Below are 21,318 nucleotides of genomic sequence, written 5' to 3'. Positions count from 1 at the left end.
GGCATTCCTCGCCCTCCGTCTCACCTCGATTGGGTGCAATAGCGCCACAGTATCCCATAAAGCCACGAGGCATGATGCGTGATGGAGATTTCCCCCGTGCCCGCTCGTCCCTACGTCTATTATTCTGTCAAAGGAAGCTCCATTGTTAACACATGCTAATGTAATAAGTTGAACTCTTGACCCCCGAAGAAGCTGCAACGCAACCTCTCGTCTTCAGGTCGGATGATATGTTAAGTGTGTCCCGGACAGCTTGTCAACAAACACATAGGGGGAGCCAATGAATGGCCCACGCTGCGGTTGTTTTAACCCCAACAGGGCAAAGCACATTAATCACAGTTAAGGCAGCGATGATGATGAGGTGTTTGGTGGTCAGCTCCAAATAGCTGGTAATGGAGCTGCAGTGCGTGGAGCGGTGTCCTGCTGCTGCTTCCATCCTGAAGGTAAACACTTCAGTGGCTGATGTCTTCAGGTCAAATAGCAACAGGACCAAGGCCGAATCCCATCTCTCATCTTTACTCCAAACCCCCCCCTTGCACTTTCTAGCTTGACGGAAAGAGACAACGCTTCAATAATGCGATATGTTCTCACACAGAATGTGCACGTGCGGCAAATCTGTGACACGTCTTCACAAGGGTGGACCGGTTTATGGTATGGACAAGAGAATGCAAGCAAGTGTGTTGTGGTTAAACATCTGACCCTGACCCTCTGTACCTCAACACACTACACCTGCACGTGAACACACGCTCTAAGTTTAATGGTAACGTCCCGAGTTGATGTTAAAGTCGCCTTTTAACTAGAGCTGGATTCGAATACTCGTTAATTTCAAGGTACCAAGGTTTTAATTTGGGCAATTCTGGCATCTTGCTTGTGGCAGTGAGTGTCACACTTCAGTTCACAATCAAGTAGAACTTGAGGTGGGAAGACTTTAAGTGATGACAAGATGAAGGCAGCGTGCCAAGGTGCCTGAAACAGGCTTACCGAACAACAAGCTTTAAAAAAAAAAATGCTGTAAGTCTGTGTTTATCTGCGAAAGCTTCAGATATTCACTGCTCCTTACACTCTGAGCTCTGGAGCCCACAACAATGCGCTCAGCCCTGTTTTTCCCACAAAGTTCATCTTCACTATCATGAGGAAAACAAAAGTATGATGTCTAATGTGGCTGCGAAGGACCTTTCCATCACTGCTGATGTCATCAAGGGCATTTAAAAGTGTGGGGAAATGTTTTATTTCCTTTTCTATTTTAACAAAGAGCAAGGAAAAAAGCATTTCAAACTAAAAGCCTGACTTCTGAGTCTTGGTAATGCATCTTTAACAAACCAGACCCACTTGGAGTTTCTTGACTTTAACCATTCCTTAAGCCAGCTAGACACTGCTAATGTACAACAGGTAAAATTAAATGGGTTGTGAGTGTGTGTGTGTGTGTGTTTTCCCAGAAATCCTTGGAGTGTTCTTGACCCATTACATCACTCAGCACAACTGTGTATAACTCAGTTTTTTTTCTTCCACTGTCGCATTTAATATCAGATTATTTATATTGAATTGAGGAATAGGTTACATAGTTCATCCAATTCTGATAGTACAACTGCAGTGACATTTAGGAGAGCAATTATTTTCAGATCTGCTGTTACCGGCTGTGGCTGCGATGCAAATAAGCCGATCGAAATCCCCACGCTGGGCAATATTTATTAATTCATTCAGGCCGAGATGATGAACCATGACACAGTTCAATGGCAGAGGCAATGGGGACACGCACACACACGCACACACACACACATATATATACATGGAGATAGTAATTGTATTTTCTCTAAACGACACCTACCAGGGTCACATGTTTCTCGCAGCATTTGGCATTCCAGGCGAGGCCAGACCGCCTCGCCAGGCAGAGCGGGTCCGCTGCAAGGTCGGCACACATGGGCGATCAGTTTCACAGTGAATGCCAAGAGTAAACGTGCATCCAAACCCTGAGAGATGAGACAGGACATTAAAGCTGCAGTCCCCAGAGGAAAGAGGGGGACGAGGACAATGTGTGGAGGGGAAAAGGACTGGGGGTAAAAAAAACAGGTGGCAGCACTTCAAAGCGGGAGACTTTTATGAATTATGGGAGATATTGTGACTGCTGACTTCTGCATGGGCTCCCAACGGTGCTGGGTATCATTCTTTATGGACAGTGTAATGCACATTTTTTTTCTTCCTTTTCCTCCTCGCACAGTAATAAATAATATACATTTCCATGCTATCTGAGGAGTAAGAATAACAGTGGTGTCCTCCTGGAAATAATTCCTGCAATGATCTCAGTTCATGTGCCGTCATTTTTTTTAGATAATGGAATCATTTCCTCTTACCAAGCGCCTGAAGTGACCAGCGACCAAAATGAATTAAGTGACTCATCCTTCACAAAAAGAAAATATAACGGTGTCCTTACCCACGTTATTCCACTACAATATCTATACTAATCATTTTTCTTGAACGGCCTATCATTATTGTAATAGGATTTTTAGAGGCTGAAATGGAAGGACAGTCATGATGTGTGAAAACACAACGATGTACGTGTGATTAAATCCTCTAACAAATGTTCACTTACATGTATTACTGTATGTATGAATCATTCTGCATATAATCTGTCAGTGCCATGTGACTTCACTAGGTTTCAGTGACACTAAAAAACCATCTGGATCCAAAAAGCAAACTCAGAGACTTGCTTTACAAAAGTTCAAAAAAAAAAAACTTTGTTTTTTGGTGGATGGAGTTTGGTGCGAACAAGGGCAATAAATCTGGGGATTACCAGAGGAGTTGAGCAGGCGGTTATCAGCGAACGTAACCGGGGGCAGTTGGAGCAGATGGCTTCTTGGAGCAGCTTTGGCAGACAACAGAGGAGCTCAAGGAAGGCGAATACTAACACACAGACACTGGAGCCGCAGCAGAAGATGACCTGGAGCGCAGGTAAACACATAAAACAAACAAACACGAGGGAACAAGAGTTGAAACTAGAGTTAGCGATGCGTTAACACCACGAGGCAAAGACCGGAGGAATGAGCGAGGGTCTTACACTGCTGGTGGTGATCAGGGGGACTGGCCTCAGATGTCCAGGTGAGTCGCGGCAGGAGAAATGGACGATATAACTACACACACCGGCATCCAGGGACGAGGACAAGCTGAGGACAGTGGTGGGACAAATAGGGACAGAAAGAGTAGAGTCAGACTCATCTGACACTAACACTGTAAGCGTTGCGTTTTCATTATTCAGAATTCATAATTCAAGAATTGAGTGGAAGCTGCTCAGTCACAGGAGGAGGATGAACATTGATTTGAGTCATTATGTTTTTACGACATGGCATTTAACTGCATGCATGTTTAATCACTTACAACATGTTATGTTATTATTATTATTACATTATGTTAGAATGAGGGTGAGAATAAAAAAAAGACAACCTTTCATTTGAACAAATGAATTTAGATTGCTCATGGTTAGAAATTAGCAGTGGGAAAAAAGGTATAGTGAGGCTGATGAGATTATCATCACAATTCTTTCCGCAGACATTTATTCTAATCATATGTATATGCTCAAAATGAAATGTATGTTATGTTGGAATAAGGGTGAGCGAGAAAAAACAACCTTTTGTCGTTGTGAAAACATGAATTAAGAATGCTAATGTTTAGAAAATTAGCAGTGAAAATCATCAGAATTTACTCTAAACATGTATATGCTCACAATGAACATATAAACAAAGCAACATTTTTGAATCTTTGGTGGATTTAGTATTTCTTCTTTTCTTTTTTTTTTGTTTTACAAAATTGGTTTCATATAATATTGTAATAGCAAATAAAATATTGTTTTAATCATTCAAAAATATTGTATTTCATAATTTGAAAATACACTTGTTTTTTGTGCTCCCTGATTTGTTCTTTGTGCCGTGTTTTTTGTTTGTGGGCGGGGCCTTAGGAAGCTGCCTGCTGATTGGCTAATTAATTTTGGAGCGACAGCTCAATGGACTGGAAGTCGTCACAGGCTCGGAGTCGCTGTCCGTCTGGAACTCAAGGCGTTATAGTTTTCGCCAGTGAAGACTTTTGAAGGCTGTCAGATCATGAGGCGTAAGTACCAACTTGTTCAGTGTCAGTCATCATTTGTCCCGCACTGCGAAAACAAACTTGGTGAGGAGTGATTGGGAATGAGCTTCACTGAATGTCTTCATATTGAAAATTGACCACTCATTGAATGTCATAGTACAGAGCGCAGCTGTGTTAATAAAATGATGAATGTGTGTTTTGGATAAAGATTGTTGCTGTAGGCGTAATCTTTTAGTAGATCATGTTTTTTCTGTCACATTTGAAATTGTGTTGTGTAATTAACTCACATTCATCAATATCCCTAATGTGTAATAGGGTGCTTCTTAAAAGCATGATTTTGTTTTCTTGCTGCTCTTTTACAAACCATTCCTAAGTACTGAGGGGATCATTAGGGTATTTTCTTCTCTGAACTATTCCCGGTGTATCAATCTATTTGCTTAATGCATTTCCTTTTGTTTATGACTCCTCGCCCTCCTCTTGGAAGTGGAAACATTAAACCACCACTGAGCTTTTACTTTGAAGGATGTCTCAAATCCTCCGCGAACACTCTCAAATGTATTCATAAATCATCATACAGTAGCTGATGCCCTGCTTTAAGACTGCAACAGATAACAGTGTTTAAATATTTATCGGGGTTAGGAAGCCTTTTGTTGCAATTAGGATGAAGAGAAGATGAAATGCTGATGTGCAGAGCACATTCTGTGTTGTTCCTTCTTTGGTAGTCTAATTTGTTTCCCCACCTACACTTAGCTCCTGATGATACCTGAGAAGATATGCATGATTAATGATAAGACTGGCTAATAATATACAGTGTGCGGCTAATATTTTCCCTCTGCTTATAATTTGAGTGTGCTTCTGTTTGTCTTATGGGTTGAACACATAAATCATGTAAAAGAGATATGGCTCCCATTTAGTGAAACAAATAGCGTAATCTCTTCCCCTTATTCTCAAGGCAGCAGAGGGATTACCGCACTTCTGTCTGTGTCTGTGTAAAGGCTACTTAAAGGACGCACATTTCGATTTAATCTCAACTCAGACAGAAGACATAGCGTCCATTATTCTGTTGTTTCAATGGCTCGCTGTCAAAATGAAAAGAAAAAAAGTGCCTCACTCAACATCAGGTGCACTGACAAACAGCCTGCAAGACTATAGTGCTGAGTCTCCTTTATTCCAGCATCAAACTAGAACACAATAAAGTGAGATTTGTTTTTGACAGGGTAAACAAACTATGTCGGTGGTTCTGTGAGGCTGCGATGCCGTCGCACAATAAACTAAACTATTCAACAAATTGGAATTTTGACCAGATGATTGAATATGGTGAGATGTTAACTCCTGAAATAACCAAAATAACCGGCCCTTATTGTTGCATTTTTGCCACGCTTCCCTTGGGGTACCACAGTAAAATGGTGGGCTCCACCCACGACATGAGTGACTCATTCCACTGAGGCAAACACCCACAGTCTATTCTCATACAGAGCTTGACGTCTCGTTGAGACAAACGGCCACAAACTGAGAAGGAAAACACGGTGCAACGGTGCAAAGTCACGCGTTACGCGGCCATCAAGGCACAGCCCACACCCCGCCTAACAAGTACAGGTATTGTTCTCAGTTCAACGCAAGCCTGGCCTAGGGCTTTACCATTCCAAACCGTACCGAACTGTTCCAAACCAAACCAAACCACACCGTGATGGAAACACAGCATGAGTGATGTCCAGTTGCAATAAGCAACGTCCTGTGCGCACTATTTCCATGAAATGTTGCCATGAGAAAATAAAATAAAATAAAAAAAAAAGGCTATATTAGGAAACACAAGAGAGAATCACATGGAGCTGAAAGGCTTACTCATGATTTAAACTAATCTGGCAATAGTTTGAGTGTGAAAGACAATCATTTATATTTAAAAAAGTTAGGCACTACAGCTTTAGGCTTAACAAAGCAACAGACGGCATCTGCTGGCAGTGCAGTGCTAAAAGAAAAGTATGTCCAACATTAGGCTACATTTAATTTAAATCATCAAACAACTTTGTTGGTAATCCATGTCACCAAAAACCAACACATGTCCAGAAAGTCATTCCAAGGTCACTCCAATTCTGGGCACGGAGAATGCCTGTTCACTTGCATTTATGAGACGACGCAGTTAGGATTCAGCCGCTGGATGCCGTGAATGTTCCATGCAAGTGTCCAATAGCTGATGTAACACATTGCTGCGAGAAGAAGCTGAGAAGAGTCATGGTGGGTCAAAGGAAACGCAAAGGGTTTCACATTTTTGGGTTCATTAATGTCGTAACACATTTGCAGCGATCCATCATTTGGAAGTGGTCTGTGAACCAATCAAGCAACAGACTAAGTGGAATAACGACATTTTCCATGAGCAGTAAGCTCTAATGAAATACTCTGTTCATGTCCCATCAAGACTTGGGAAGTCTTTTTTTATTCCCAGTGGTAAGCTTTCATTGGATTTTATTTTGGTCCTGTACAAGACTCATGCAGGACTTTGGCAGATCTTCTCTGGAGCCATTACAGCAATGATTTGGCTGTGAGAACATAAGTGGCCACCGCTCATCTATGGGTTTTGGCACTCCACGCAAAGTTCTCGGAGAAAATGTGTTCATTTGGTTCTAGCCGTTGTTCTCATGTCTCCCCATCCCTTCTGCTGCAAAGCTCCTGCACAGCATGACACTGTCACCACCATGCTTCTCTGTGGGGGTGCTATTAGATGGGTAATGAGCTGTGCCCAGTTTCCGTCTGACACAGAGCTTAGGTTTATTGCTGGGAATTCAGTTTCCATTCCATCATCATGGTCTCTTCTGCATCTTACTCTTTTCCAAGGTGCCTTTTTTCCTTGTCAAGGCTGCCACTTCTACCTGTGCATCCTGGATACAGTGACATACGGCCGACATAATATAAGGATGCACTTATACTGTTCTTCTTCCAGCAGCTTCCTTGCAGTTGTGTTGATTTGACAGCTCCTTGGCTTCTTGGGCCTCCCTGACTGAGGTCTTTCTTGGCTGACTGCTTAGGTTGGATGGACTACCATAAAAGAGCGCAAGAAGCTTTGTGTTTTACTTTTCCATTTCCACTTGTCTAATGCCGCTGACTTCTTAAATACCGACGCAGAAACTCCTTGAGACCTTGTTCCCTTGTAGCCCTGGACTGCACTATTCCTTTTCCACTATGATTTCTCATGGCCTTATTGTAGGATTCTTTCTCCTCTTACATCTGATACATGTAATGTTAGCACAAAAACTGGGGTTTGCCACATATTTTGATTGGTAGCTTAGAAAAACCACTCAATTCCCAATGTGAATCCAATAAATGTTAAAAAACAACAACTGCAGAACATTACATATCGCTGTGCTATGTACAAAACACAGATGCCTTTGCCTTGTAAGGCTTCACAGGTCAACACTCGCTCTTTCGAAGCTATTCTAAGCTATATATTTAATCCAATGACCCCGTTTTAAGGGCAAGAGCAGCAACTTAAGGATTTTGTCAGGAGAGACCACACTAACCACAGCATGTCCAGTAAAGGGATTGAACATTACATTGACCTAGCACCCAATTAACGCCCCTCAAGCTTGTGTGTCATTTGCTGTTTAAACCTAGAAAGCAGGTATAGACATTTTCAGCAGATTGACTGCAGAATGGTAACTAGTGAGGCCTCCGCGTCAATAAATTTCCTGAGCATCATGCTGATGATCAATTCAGTCGTGGGTTTACAATGATCATAAAAAGCGCGCGGCTTGGTTGATCTCGCCTGCCATGATTCATCCTTATTTACTGCCTGGAGCTACTGTATGTTAGTGGTTATTATTGTGTGGAGATTGTGTAAAGATTCAAATTGTTTCGAGCTAATGAACATAGTGCTCAGTCGAGCTCACAGGTGTTATGTATAACGTGTTCCCGTACATACACAGCTGAGAGCAGGTACATTCCGGCATGAGGCCGACATTGTTCGCACATTTGCTTCATTTCCTGGTTCGCGTGTCTCGAAAGACCTCAGACGTTCACTCCCTTCCTCCCTCAGGAATGATGAGAATTGTAATTAATTATAAAAGCCAGGAGAGCATGAAGAGTGAGGCCACCAGAATACTCCTGCATATGGTGTCTACTTTGTGTTTGTGTGTTAAATGAATGTGCAAAAACATTGAGCTCTGCATGCGCGGTCAAAGAGTACTTTGACTGCTCAAGGGCACTTCTCATTTCGATGTGTCTTTCTATGTGTGTGTGTGTGTGTGTGTGACATACACACTGACCTTGTCAGGACCAGTAGTCCTCATGGACACCAAAACCTGGCCCTAATGAGGCAGAATGTTTGAGGAACTGGTTAAGTTTAGGGCTAAAATTTGAATTGTGGTTAGGTTAAGGTTAGGGTTAAGCCTTTGGTTAGGCTGAAGGGAAGTCAATGAGTCTGCAAAAGGATAGCGAGTGTGTGAGTGTGTGTGTGTGTGTGTGTGTGTGAGCACATGGCGGGCTCTGCCAGGTGCGATTTCATTCTACCAGCAGCCACGGGTCTGTGAGATCGCTTTAGACACAGTTTTTACCACCTACTGGGAAACAATAGTGTGCTCCTCCCTGTCCATATGTGTATCAGCTGGTATCCATGTACAGTGTATGATTAGTGTGCACGTGTGTGCACGTGTGTGCACGTGTGTGCACGTGTGTGCACGTGTACACCTTGTAAATGGCACAGATAGCTTTCATTCATCCAGTGTCGATCAAGCCTGTGGGTGGTTATTTGTGTTAGTGGACAAAGACCCATGTTTGTGGCTCACTGTCGCTGTACAAGGATGAAAGTGTTCATATATATATGTGTGTGTGTGTGTAAGGGGGGGGTTCTACCAGAGAGAGGCCCAGGGGATTTTACGAGGACAGTTAGTGGAAGATAATAATAGCCAGTTAAAGATTCAATTATTTGCCTGGGGATTAACCTCATGGGGTCACTCAGAAAGGTCAGTGGGTGGTGAGGCGTTTCAGGCTTCTGGAACGGAAGCTACCTACAAAGCACCTTTAGTCAGAGCCACACGTCGGTCAGATTTGATTTAAAACAAATGTTGATAAAGGCGGAGCAGCATTTGATCATTTCTGGCTCTTCAAATTCAATTTGAGTGAATCCAAAATGCAAAAGTTCTATTTTTTGTTGTATTACAGTGGCAATAAGATATCACAATCACAGCGTCTGTATTTGTATGCAGGGACACCAGGGCTGCGGGTTCTTTTTTTTTTTGTGCGTTTCAAACAAAGAAAACAGATTTAACATCACACTGATATTCAGATAAGAAGATAAATTGAGCATATTGAAAATACTATGATATTATCTGTATGATTGTGTGAATTATATTATCTCTATATTATATTCCATGCTGACGAGGTTGATTGCTGTGACCATAGCTTATTGTTGTTTAGAAGCTATAAGAATGAAATTGACTGGTGAGGGGAAGCTGCTGTTATCAGTTATCTGAGCTGTGACAGTGATGTGTGTGAGATAAAACACCTGTGACTGGCAGATATTTACTGTAGGGCAATATTTAAAGAGTCAAGACGGGACTAGCTCACAGTCGATGGCACTGTTCCATGTTCTCCCCTGTTTTGGTGTGTGGCCCACAGTCACTGTGCGCTGACTGCTGATCACTCGTCAGTGGAGCCGCGTAACGTCAAGTGTCTTCCTCCTGAAGGATGCTACATTATTCAGCAATATTGAATTAAACAGTGTTTTTGCATCAGTATGACAAATTACCAACGTGCCCATGTGGATTTTCTAATTAATGAGGTTCTTAAGTGAATTCCAACAAGATTGGCTGTGTTTTGAGTTACGCTGATATGTTATTTTACAATTTGATTTGGGGAAATAATCCACTGTTTTTTTTTTCCCACCATGTCACACCCGGATCTGAAAGGATAATTACATGTTGACTGTCATTTATGATGGTTATGATAAAGCTCACAAAGGTGAGAGCACGCTCAAAAATCTGAAATGCCGGTATCAATAAGGCAAGGTGTCGCATGGGCAAATAAGCAATTTGGTTACAAACTTCAGTTTTGTAAATTATATTATGTAGATTATGAGGAAACTAAAAAAGCCTGGTGCATATGAGTGGACATCACTGTGATTGACAGCTGGTACTGTCCAATAGGTGCCACTTCCAAATCCCAAAATGTGGGCTTCAAAACTGGACTTCACTTTCCACCCAGGAGACTACATCAATTTTTATATACAGTTTATGGTACACGCACATGTTTTCAACGACTTTTTTCTCCCAGTCAAACATAAGGCGACTTTAGAACCGAGAGCACTGCTGTTATATACATTAACGTAAGCCTGCCAACTGAACCAGCAGGACACACACACACACACACACACACACACACACACACACGCAACACACCAACGCCACATCCATCACAGTGTCGTAAGATGAAAGATGAGACAGAAATATGAACTTCACAAGAGAGGAACACTCATACCATCAGAGGCAGCTAATTGATGTGAGTGCATTAATCATCCGCAACTTGCTATCCAGAATACTCATGTATGAGCTAATGGAAGAACTCCTCCAGAGAAATTAATGTGTTGATGAGCAACGTCCCAGATATTTACAGGCCAAATTGAGGACAGCAAGCTGTTCCACTACCTGCCTGTCAACTGATCTGTTTGGGGTTTTGTCTTCTTTTCTCTCTCCCTTTGTCTGTTTCCTCTCCTTTCTCTCTAACTCACTTGCTTTCTCACCCTCTCGCCAACGTCACTGCTAAGAGTATGGGGAGATGAAAAGAAAACAAAATGCCTTTTGATCCAGCGGCCTTGTATTATGGCTCTGTCAAAGAGCATTACTCTGATAACCCAACCAAAAAGTCAGCCACGGGGTATCAAAGCTGAATATCCAGACCTTTAACGCACAGACTATTAATGCACAAACACAAAGTATGGACAAGCTGACTGAATAGAAATGCTGCAGAAGAGACACTGCACCCCTGCCAAGTGCTTTTTTTCCCCCCTCATTTCAGTTTCTCTCTCAGTCCTTTCCCCCCCCATGTCTCTTAGAGCCGACAGTGCAAAACCATGCGAATTCAGCCCACAACATTCTCAGCAAAGGCTGCTCTGATCAAATATCTGTGAACGGCGCACAGTGGTGCATTGTTTGGAGTTATACTGTTTCATGTCTGACATACTCATTGCAAGGAAGGAGAGACTGATATGACCCTCCTGAAATGTGGAGAATAAAATAAAATAAAATAATGCAGGGACCTTTGAATTTGACAGAAAGATGGATTCACTTCACTCGTGCAAGAATAATGCCTCTTAGTAGATAAGCAGGTGAAGTTCGTCTCTGAGCAACCATTCAGATTTTTGGAAATCTTCAGTTCAAAAAGGAGGTCACCTGAGATCAGGGTTGTGGAGCCTTTTTTTCGACTACAGACCATTTAAAGTTTTATTACTTCCTTAGAAGGACATGGTGAATTATTGAACACATTTATCACTCTAACCTCTTACTGTGATTGCTGTTACTGCCTCACTTTGGTGAGTTGTCTGATGTCAGGTGAGGTGATGATGATGTTGCAGCAACCAGTCTTCAGAATGATACAGAATCACGCTCGGTTCTAGGCTGATATGAGATACAGATATCTGGGTGTGGCCATGCGCGTGCTGAGAGTGAGTCAGCTTTGGAAAACAATATAAATAAAAAAAAAACAAAGCTGATCACATCCATATGTTGTTGTCGAGAACATCCATGAGGCCCAAGAGCTGCAGTCAGATTAACGACGTATGGTGACTTTTTTCCTTAAAATCTGATTTGAATCACTTCAGTAGATGATGCTTGATCAGATACATGCAACTTAAAGGAATACTTCACCGATTTGCATTTAGCTTTGTATAACTAGAATAGGGGTAGTATTTTTGAAAAATGGTGCTTCCCAACCTGAGTTTCCACTGAGTCGAGAAATATCTTCATTCTTTTTTTGTTACGTGGCCACCAGTGACACTTTGTTTTCTGTTGTTGTTGTGGTTGATGGTGATGATGCATGTAATAAGTATTAGTGTGCATGCGTGTCCTGAGAAGACAAGTCATATCCAGCTGCAGGACACTTAGTTTTGCATGTACTGTAAACCCTATAATCTGATCTAAATCGAATAAAATCTGATTCGGATTTGAACAATGTAGCAGGCAATGTGAACGCAGCCTATGAGCATGTCTCTTCAGGACGAGACAATAGTCGAGACATTTTATCGTTGCTTTGCATCTCAGTTGTTCTGTGCTGTAGGTTGACAGGCACATCAGCCGGTTCTGAATTAAACATGTTTACTTTTTATGTCCCGGAAATATCTTGGAGAGGTTTTGCATACTCATATTCTGAGTGTTTGAACTGTAGGAACATGAACTGTGTTACCCTGACACAGACGATACATTCTAACCGTGTATCTAAGTGAGCAGTGATACCACACACATAAAAACCACACTTCTTTTTGCCAAGACATTGGATGTCAAATAATCAAACGATGGCACCCCCAGCTGAAAGGACATTTTTTAATGCACATATTTGCTTCTTCGGCTACATTTGTCGTGTCTCCTGTCTCGCGTCTCCTCCTACTGCCGTGCCTTTGTTTGTAAAAGTGTGTTGTCAGTATCTTGTGCACTATCAGTAATCTGCTCTTGCAAAAGTTATTCGACAAAAAACTTTCTTTTCCTCGATCAATGACTCCGTTACAGATTCTCCTTCGGTATGAGGTGTCATCTTTTTAATCTTGCACGCCACAAAACTGTATTTAACACCACGCGTCCTTGTAAAGCCTCGGTTATGCTCCGGCGTTGGACCTCCGCAGATGACGGGCAACCCCGCGAGCGGCCACAGAGGATTTTATGGTTGACGGATAACACGGGTCAATATGCTCAGCTTACAAAGAAACGAGTCTGTGTGAGAAACCGGATCATGTCTGCCGATCGCTGTTGACGTATATAGCGGTTTCACTGTAATACACACAGGGAACGACTTTGTTTTCAAACATTTACACGTTTGAGTTTCATTTTCACACAACACACATCTAATAAGCTACGTTAAAGCAGTGGAAGAGTCTCTGTGTCTCTAACAATGTTGAATGCAGCTTACATAGAACACAATTCCCTGTGTTGCCTCGTTAATTACACCATAAAAACTCCTCTTGTGTTTATTATTAGTTTTTTCAAACTTAAAAAGGTCAACAGCCTACCAAAAAAATGAATTACAGTAAAAAATAATTTGGATACATAGTATCAAAGGGACTTAATAAAGGGTTTTATGTGCACACAATCCATTTATATTATATATTATATATTCTAACAATCTAACAATTTGTACAGAAAAGATATGTGACCTCGACGATGAGATGAGCAAGACAGTGGAGGCCTGTGAAGTCTCTGTTGATGCTAAAATGTAGTTTTGAAGTGTCTGGGCTCTGTGAATGCTCTGCACACCCTTGGAACTAGACAGTAGGTCATTTTCACTGTAAAACCCCATTACTTTGCTAATGCCTCTCTCTACACTAAAAACAAAAGAACCCAGGGTCAACTCTACCTGGAGAAAATCACTGGTTTCCCTAAATAGGTGTAAAACAGAAGATGTTCTATAGAGCTGCTTCGAAAGAGTATGAACGCGGTTTAAACTTGAACTTTCTGTACGGAACTCCCCCTACATACTTTTACGACACCACGGTAAACAACCATCCATCCAAAAACTCACCACTGATGCCGCCTTAACTTTAATCTCAGAATTCATGCTGTTCTATTTTATTTATTTATTTTTACATGGGGCCCTAATACTCTTCCGTACTTCCCCTCTCCCGACCATGTGCATTTGTTTTTTTAAAAGAGCCGTGGAGCCATGTCCATGCCAGTTTTTGCGGCATTTGTAAAAAGCCAGTCCGATGTGTGTGGCGCTTTCTGTTCCTCGCTTGCTCTGACTGAGTTTTCTCTGCTTTTATTTCGCCGTCTCTGCCGTGATGAAGGTCTTAAATAACGCTATCCACACCACACTGCCTTGATCTCATAGACAGTAACTGGCTAGGGTGGCTAAGACCTCCTGATCTTGCAAGGCTGGTTTTCTGCTAACAGACGTTAGAGGGAGTGGAGACAGTCCACCAGTCTCCCTGCAACAAGCCATTTAACCATCACAATGAATCCGAACCTCTTAAATTAGGGTGAAAATCCTGCATAGCCCCGCTTTAAGTCATCTCGTTCAGGCTGTATAACAGCGCTTGACATTTTTCACAGCAGAAACAGACACTGTGTTGTCTTCTATTCCAACAAAAAGAGAGAGAGAGATTATTTGTCCATTGCCTTTGAAAAACAGAGCAACAACTTGACAGCTTGTCCATTGCCGATGGCTGAAAGACATTATGATGTGCAGTCACTGTTGTGATGCCATGGCCCTCTTCCTGCCACACACACACACACACATACTCATTTATTTCTCTCTGCAACTAAAAATACATAAATGTTTCACTGTGTGTTGATTCCCTTCATTCCATTTTAGTATCAGGAACAGTGTGGTTGCAAAAAGTGTTTTTCACTTTGAAAGTTACGCATTCTTTTGCATGCATGTGCTTTGTGATCGGTTTTCTTATATCACCAAAGAAATGTAACCGCTGTCCTGGGAATGTTCTTGGAAATTGAATTGCCATTTTTGCAAATAGGTATTGACTCATGGGCCGGATCCAACTGTTAACATATGGCCTGCAGGCCAGAGGCTGGCTACCGCTGCTTCAGATTTCGGTAATAAACAATTAACACATTGCCCCAGATAAGGAGTGCTCTCAGCATTTTTACACGAGAAGTCTTTCAGCGGCCAATTGACTTTGAAAATTACTATTTGTTGACATTTCTCCTGTTGGCTTCAGTGCCTAAACTCAGGAATCAATATTATGCACAATGGCTGGTTTGTCGAGATGAATGCGGCATAAAAAATGAACAAATGGCCCACCAATTATTTTCAACAACACTTTATCACTCCACTGTAGCCACACTTGAATGAATAAAATGATGAGGAGTTTTGCAAAGCAGCACAACGAGCGGGAGCGAAGAGTCAAGCAGCTTCAGGGGGAGAACAGAGTTAAGAGCAGGGAAAAAAATATATAATGTACTGCTCGGTAATCTTTTGACATTTTTAAAAAGGCGTGTGTGCAATTCTTTTTTCTATTTATATGTCACAATCCACCTTTATATTCTTGACTTTTTTTTTTTTTTACTTTTTTTTTTAATAAATTACCGTGCAGCAGAAAGATGACCAGAAGTGCAAAATGGCAACCGAGCAAAAATAACAATAACCTCTCTTTCTTTTAGAAAAAAAACCCACACAGCCGAGTGCTTCAGCTAAAAATCACTACGGGCAAATAATAAATGATAAAAATAAATAAAAAAAGACAAACCTCTTCTGTGTAAATTTAAATGACAACCGTGTGCAGTGGCAGCTTATATCAGGTGGAGCTAACACTGTGACTTACTTGATGACGGATTGAAAGTGTGTTTAGGAGCTTTGCTGGAATAAACACTGACCTTGTCAGGTCCAGTCGTCCTCAGTGAGGCCAAAATCTGGTCCTAATGAGGCAGAACCTCATTTTGTGTGCAAAAACATTGAGTTCTATGTTCTTTGACTGTTCAAGGGTACCTTTCATTACAGTGTGTAAAAAAACCAAAAAAAAAGGACCTATTTGGGACATTTTCTGGAATATAAACTGACCTTGTCATGAATTAGTAGTCCTCATGCGACCAAAACCTGGTCCTAATGAGGCAGAAGCTCATTTCTGATGAACTGGTTAGTTCATCAGTAAGGGGCTTAGTTTGTGGTTAGGTTAAGGCTGGTGTTACGTTTCAGCTGGTTTTGGTTTAAGTTAGGGATAAGGTCGTCCCTAAAAAGTAGCCGCGTGAACCTGTGTGTGTGTGTGTGTGTGTGTGTGTGTGTGTGTATGTGTGCTCAGCCAAAGGTTGTGAGGAAAGACATTCCACCAAGTAATGCTATGCCAACACGGCTGGCCTAAGTATGCTTTTAGTTCCCACAACAGCAGCTGAGTGATGCGGCGCTCCCTCTGGCTCATGGTGTCACACCACTTTACAAAGTCACATTCTCCCACTTAAACCTTCATTCACATCGCATCAATTATTTATTCTCATGATCCTAATTGTCTCGAAATCGTGACCTTCAGAGTTTGGATCAAGTAGCCAGTGAAAAATAAGGTCTGCCAAATTTAGCGGGGCACAGCTGTTATTTCAGTGTCGGCTACATATTTAATCAACATTTAGGTGGTTTTGAGGACATGAGATCGGCCTGGACAGGCAAAAAAAACAACAACCTTAACGGGGGCATCCCTTTGCATAATTATATTCTCTGGTGTCATAAAGAGTTCATGAGGAAATAAGTGAATAGGATTAGTCGACAGTGCAACTCAGCCAGAATAAATACTGAAATCAGGCTGCTAAAGAGCCTAACGTCCCGGCAATGTTTCTTGTGTCATTGCCACGACTCACTGCTTTTAATGAGGCTAAAATCAAACAATCACACACAAACTCCACAAAGCTCAGTTTGAAGTTGTTGGGGTTTATTTCTCTTTTTAATACGTGGCGGGGGGGGGGGGGGGGGAATCCTCGCACACAACATGGTGGCACAAAAGGCATTACCTTGGTAACTGAGTTATTTTGCAATTACTGTTTATTAGATTGTTTCCTTGCCAGGCACAGTGCAGGACTCATTCCCCGATATCCTGCTGAAGATGGTATAACTTTAACGTGTGTTAGCAAGGAATTACATTTACTCACGTTACTGTAACTGAGTAGGTTCTTTGTGTTCTGTTTAAAGTTCTGTTTAAAGTCATTTTTACATTTTGTAAAACTTAGTATGTTTTTTTGGAAGTACTGTACTTTGCCATGTTGACATCCGTTGTTTGCTAATTAAAAAAAGAAAATTAATTCACACACCAGAAACTTTGGCAATGAATGATGAGGACAGGTGAATGAATGATGAGGACATGTGAATGAGGACAGGTGAATGATTGATGGGGGGTGAAGTGGCTCAGTGGGTAAGAGCGGTACCCTGTGTGCGAAAGACATCATGGTCGCAAGTTCGATTCCACCCCTGACTGATTGTACTCAATTCCATTGTAAGTCGCTTTGGATAAAAGTGTCTGCTAAATGACATGTAATGTAATGTAATGATGAGGACAGATGAATAAATGATGAGGACAGGTGAATGAATGAGGACAGGCAAATAAATGATGAGGACAGGTGAATGAATGATGATGGTAGGTTATTGATGAGGACAGGTGAATGAATGATGTGGACAGGTGAATAAATGATGAGGATAGGTGAATGATGAGGACAGGTGAATGAATGATGAGGATAGGACAGGTGAATGGATGATGAAGATGAGTGAATGATGAGGACAGGTGAATGAATGATGAGGACAGGTGAACAAATGATGAGGGCAGGTGAATGAATGATGAGGACAGGTGAATTGGTGTTATGAAAGTCCCTGAGTGAGTGAGAAAGTTGAAGCATTTGAGACCTTTGACCCATTTGGAATGTGTTACATATTTTATTTTGTCTGCACTTTAATTTCTAAAGGTTGGCCTTTAATTAAAAACAATTAATTGTCCTTTTGGCGCGACACAACTTTTTAATTTGAGTAAATTTTTAGACCAGTACTTTTACTTGTACTTAAGTAAAATGTTATCAAAACAGTGGTACTTTTACCATGTATTTAAATACCCTTTAGAATATTTCAGTACTCTTTTCACCCATGGTTAGCCTGTAGAACGAAATGACAGCTGCCTTTATTCGGATCATCTAAAATAATTAAATAAAAACATTCCCCGGAGCATGATGTCTGACAAAGCGATAATGTCTGTCAAACGCGGCCAGTGTAATGTTTAATCAAATCATCACCCACATTACTAATGATGTGACATGTTAACACTGAGGCCAATGGTTGCCCACACAAATGTGCATGCACAGTAAAGTTGTTGGTTTTTTTTTGTTTTGTTTTTCATGTACAGTAAACATGTCAGTAAATGCATCATTTACATCCTTTTAAATGGGCCAATTATTTTAATGAAGTCTGAAGCTATAACATCATCAGACCTAATCAGTCGCTGTGTGTCTAACTATGCTGCCGCTGCTGGTGCTGGAGCAGCAGGCCATTAGATGTGCATTACTATTTTTACTGCCCCACTTTTACAGCAAATACAAATGAGCTATTTTCAACATTTTGTTTTTTAATGTCTCCTCTCGCAAATGATGCACTGTGTATTTAGAAACACCCCACTGTTTTGCTTGATTGGATCACCTTTTTCTTTTTTTCTGACGGAGCCCTGAATAATAACATTAGCATTAAAATGTAGTAAATATGGATTATTAGTTTTCTTTCGTTTTCATGGATAACAAATACAGATATTTAAGTTTTAACAAGTTGTGTGTGAAATTGGATTAAATTACTTTTTATTAAGATAAAACACCTGAATAATAACATATTGTGAATATGGAATATTAGTTTACAGTTGTATTACCCACATTACTCACGTTAACGAAAGTGATGCACTAAACTTACTATAAGAAATAACGTTTATTTTTTTTACAACAGCAATGGAGCAGTTGGCAACATGAGATACGGAGAATTAGAAACTGAATGAAAGCTCTTTATTTGAGGGTTATTCATATAAAGTGTGTAAGAACACAGTTTTTGAGATATTATCATTTAGTTTGTATTTTTTTTTGGACACAACAAAATCCATTGGTTTTTGAATGGATGAATATTTTCACTGTGGCTGTTAAGGACTATATAACTTAATTAAATCATTTTCAAAGACTATATATTTTATAGAGACTATGTCACAAAAAAATAAGCGTAAATTGAAGCATTTATCTACACAGTCCAGTCTCAGCTAACGTTTCAGTGTTTTCGATCCTCCGCGCTGTGAAATCTACAGCTGGCAGGATTCTCATATTCAGTAAATGTCAATCAGACGTAAACACAATCCCTCTACTGTGTCTGTCATTGGCGCTATTATAATTCCTATCCTCAAACATTATTTTCCACTAACAGCCAGAGTTAGACTTTTCTCAGCGACTCTGGGGTCTTGCTACGGGAAGTGTTGGAATAGTGTAGTGAGCCGAGATGTCATTACTGACTCTTTGCTGCTGTTCCCATTATAAAAGATCAAGTGAAACAGCGGCTGCGTCGCTGCCTCTGGAAAGCTGTGATAATAAATGTGTCTGTGGTTTTGGTAAGTGTGTGCGGAGTTGGGAAAACACTGCATAATTGTGAGAAAGAGACGAGAGAGCGATAAAAGCAGAGTTTTACTACTTATGTCAGTGGTGCAGTATCATTTCACCTAAACACTTCTCTCTATTAAAAGAAAGACACATCTTCCAGTAAAAGCAGAAGAAGCTGCACTGCACGTTTGGACCTGGAATACAATTTACTGACAGACGCATACTTTTCAACCTATCCCAGATCATGTGAAGGTCAAAGGGATTTTTTTAGTGTAAGGCAATACACTTCACAGAGCTGTTCCAGAATATGGCGGTCATACAGTATCATGCTGAGTTAGGCTTTAAAAACAAACCACCATTACTTTGCCAGAGTGAGTGATGAGAGACCACAGTCAAAAGCACATGCACAGGCACAGTCGGCCGAAGCTATAGTCTCCTCTGTTGTTGCTTTTTAAAAAAACATAATATACATTTCACATAAACAACCATTATCTCCGAGGCCCAGGTCGGAAACATGTGTGGTCTCGACGTGATCAAAACCCACCACACAGAATTCCCCATGCTCTGTTTTTCACTGCTCTGAACTATGGTCTGAACAGAAAGTAAGAAAATAAACACGTTGATTAGATCACTGTTTCATCCCTGTAAATATCAGATATGGAAAAATATGGAAACAAGAATGTAATTGAAGTTGTAAAATAGCACATTTTAAAAATACACCATTTCCTGTGACATATGTTTGAATAGGTGTCAGGCAAATTTGGATATATCAGATTTTTTGATATATGTATGTTCTTCAACATCTGATTAATGACGTTTTCTTACATTGAACTGATGTATATTTATTTTTAAAAGATGGTAAAGCTTGAAAAATAATGATTAAATTATACTACATATGATCCAGTATTGTTTTACTCTACAACATAGGATCAGAAAACTGATTATTATTGATGAGCATGTTAGTCAAACGTGTCACAATGTCCCCTTTATTGTGAGCAGTGGGACAAAAGTGGGAATTCATTCTTGCAGTTTGCAGATTCTTTTTTTTTATGTAAAAAGGCAAACATGTTTACAACTTCCACAGAAACAACAAAGACGTAAACAGTACTTTTGTCATAACTTGCACTGATTTCTGCTGATTGCATCACATTGGTATTCAAAAACCTCACTGACCCTCAGGAGGAGGTGGATGATATGTCTGTTGTGCATGGCTGCATGTCTAAGTAAACCATACAGACCTACATCAAGGCAGGAAACCATTTTCTCTTTCCAGGGACCGAGGCAGCGGGCTTGGCTCTGATGTGACTTCCTGACAGCTCACTGTGACCGGCTTCTTTGTCCAAGTCAACTTCTCTATCATCTTTGCCTTGTCCTGCTTTCTCTGCCTTTCTCTGCCTCCTTCTCTGCCCCCCCCCCCCCCCCCACTTCACCCAGAATATCAATTTCCTGTCTCATAGATATTGTGGAGGATGCCGAACACTCCAACAGCCTGAGGAGCAAACCTGATCTCATGCTCACAGGAAGATGGAGCATAAAAGTGTTTTAGCTGAAAATATTTGTTTAACTGCAACCGGTCCAACAATTTCCTGTGAGTGATTATAGGTGTAATAAGAAGTCGTATAAACCGATGGCTATCTCTTATTACATCTCTTAAGAGAGAGAGAAGCCTGCTCTTGAATTAAGAGCTTGCTCGCACATGGAGACAAAAAGGCGGAGAGGTATATAAATGTAGGCTAATCCATCCATTCATTACAGAGGATATTGGAGCCAATCCCAGCAGCTATTGGGCAAGAGGTACAAATGCTGCACAGGTATCCAGCCTATCATGCAATTTAATCAACTCCATTAACCTAACCTCAATCATTGGACTGTGGAATGAAGCCGGAATCTCCGAAGACATCCGATGCATACGGGGAGGACATGATTGAAAGATAGATCCACGGATGATCTTCAGTGATTTACCTGAGGTCATTAGATGTTTTGCATCGTTTAACATCAAACACACTCGCTCAGAAGAACC

The 21,318-nt window shown here is 41.0% G+C and overlaps 1 protein-coding gene across 1 annotated transcript in view; it reads right to left on the bottom strand.

The window, feature by feature from the left end:
* The window catches only part of flrt2 (fibronectin leucine rich transmembrane protein 2), a 115,934-nt gene extending 112,779 nt beyond the window's left edge, over window positions 1-3,155 (bottom strand). The window contains exons 1-3 of the mRNA XM_058613353.1: window positions 3,050-3,155; window positions 2,786-2,932; window positions 1,823-1,964 (exon numbers count right to left, since the gene is read on the bottom strand). The gene's annotated coding sequence lies outside the window, so the exon portion shown is untranslated. The remainder of the gene's footprint in view (window positions 1-1,822; window positions 1,965-2,785; window positions 2,933-3,049) is intronic.
* Between the last annotated feature and the right edge of the window lie 18,163 nt (window positions 3,156-21,318).

Source organism: Solea solea, chromosome 17 (genome assembly GCF_958295425.1).
Source record: "Solea solea chromosome 17, fSolSol10.1, whole genome shotgun sequence".
Lineage (NCBI taxonomy): Eukaryota > Metazoa > Chordata > Actinopteri > Pleuronectiformes > Soleidae > Solea > Solea solea.
This window is presented reverse-complemented; position numbering and strand designations above follow the sequence as displayed.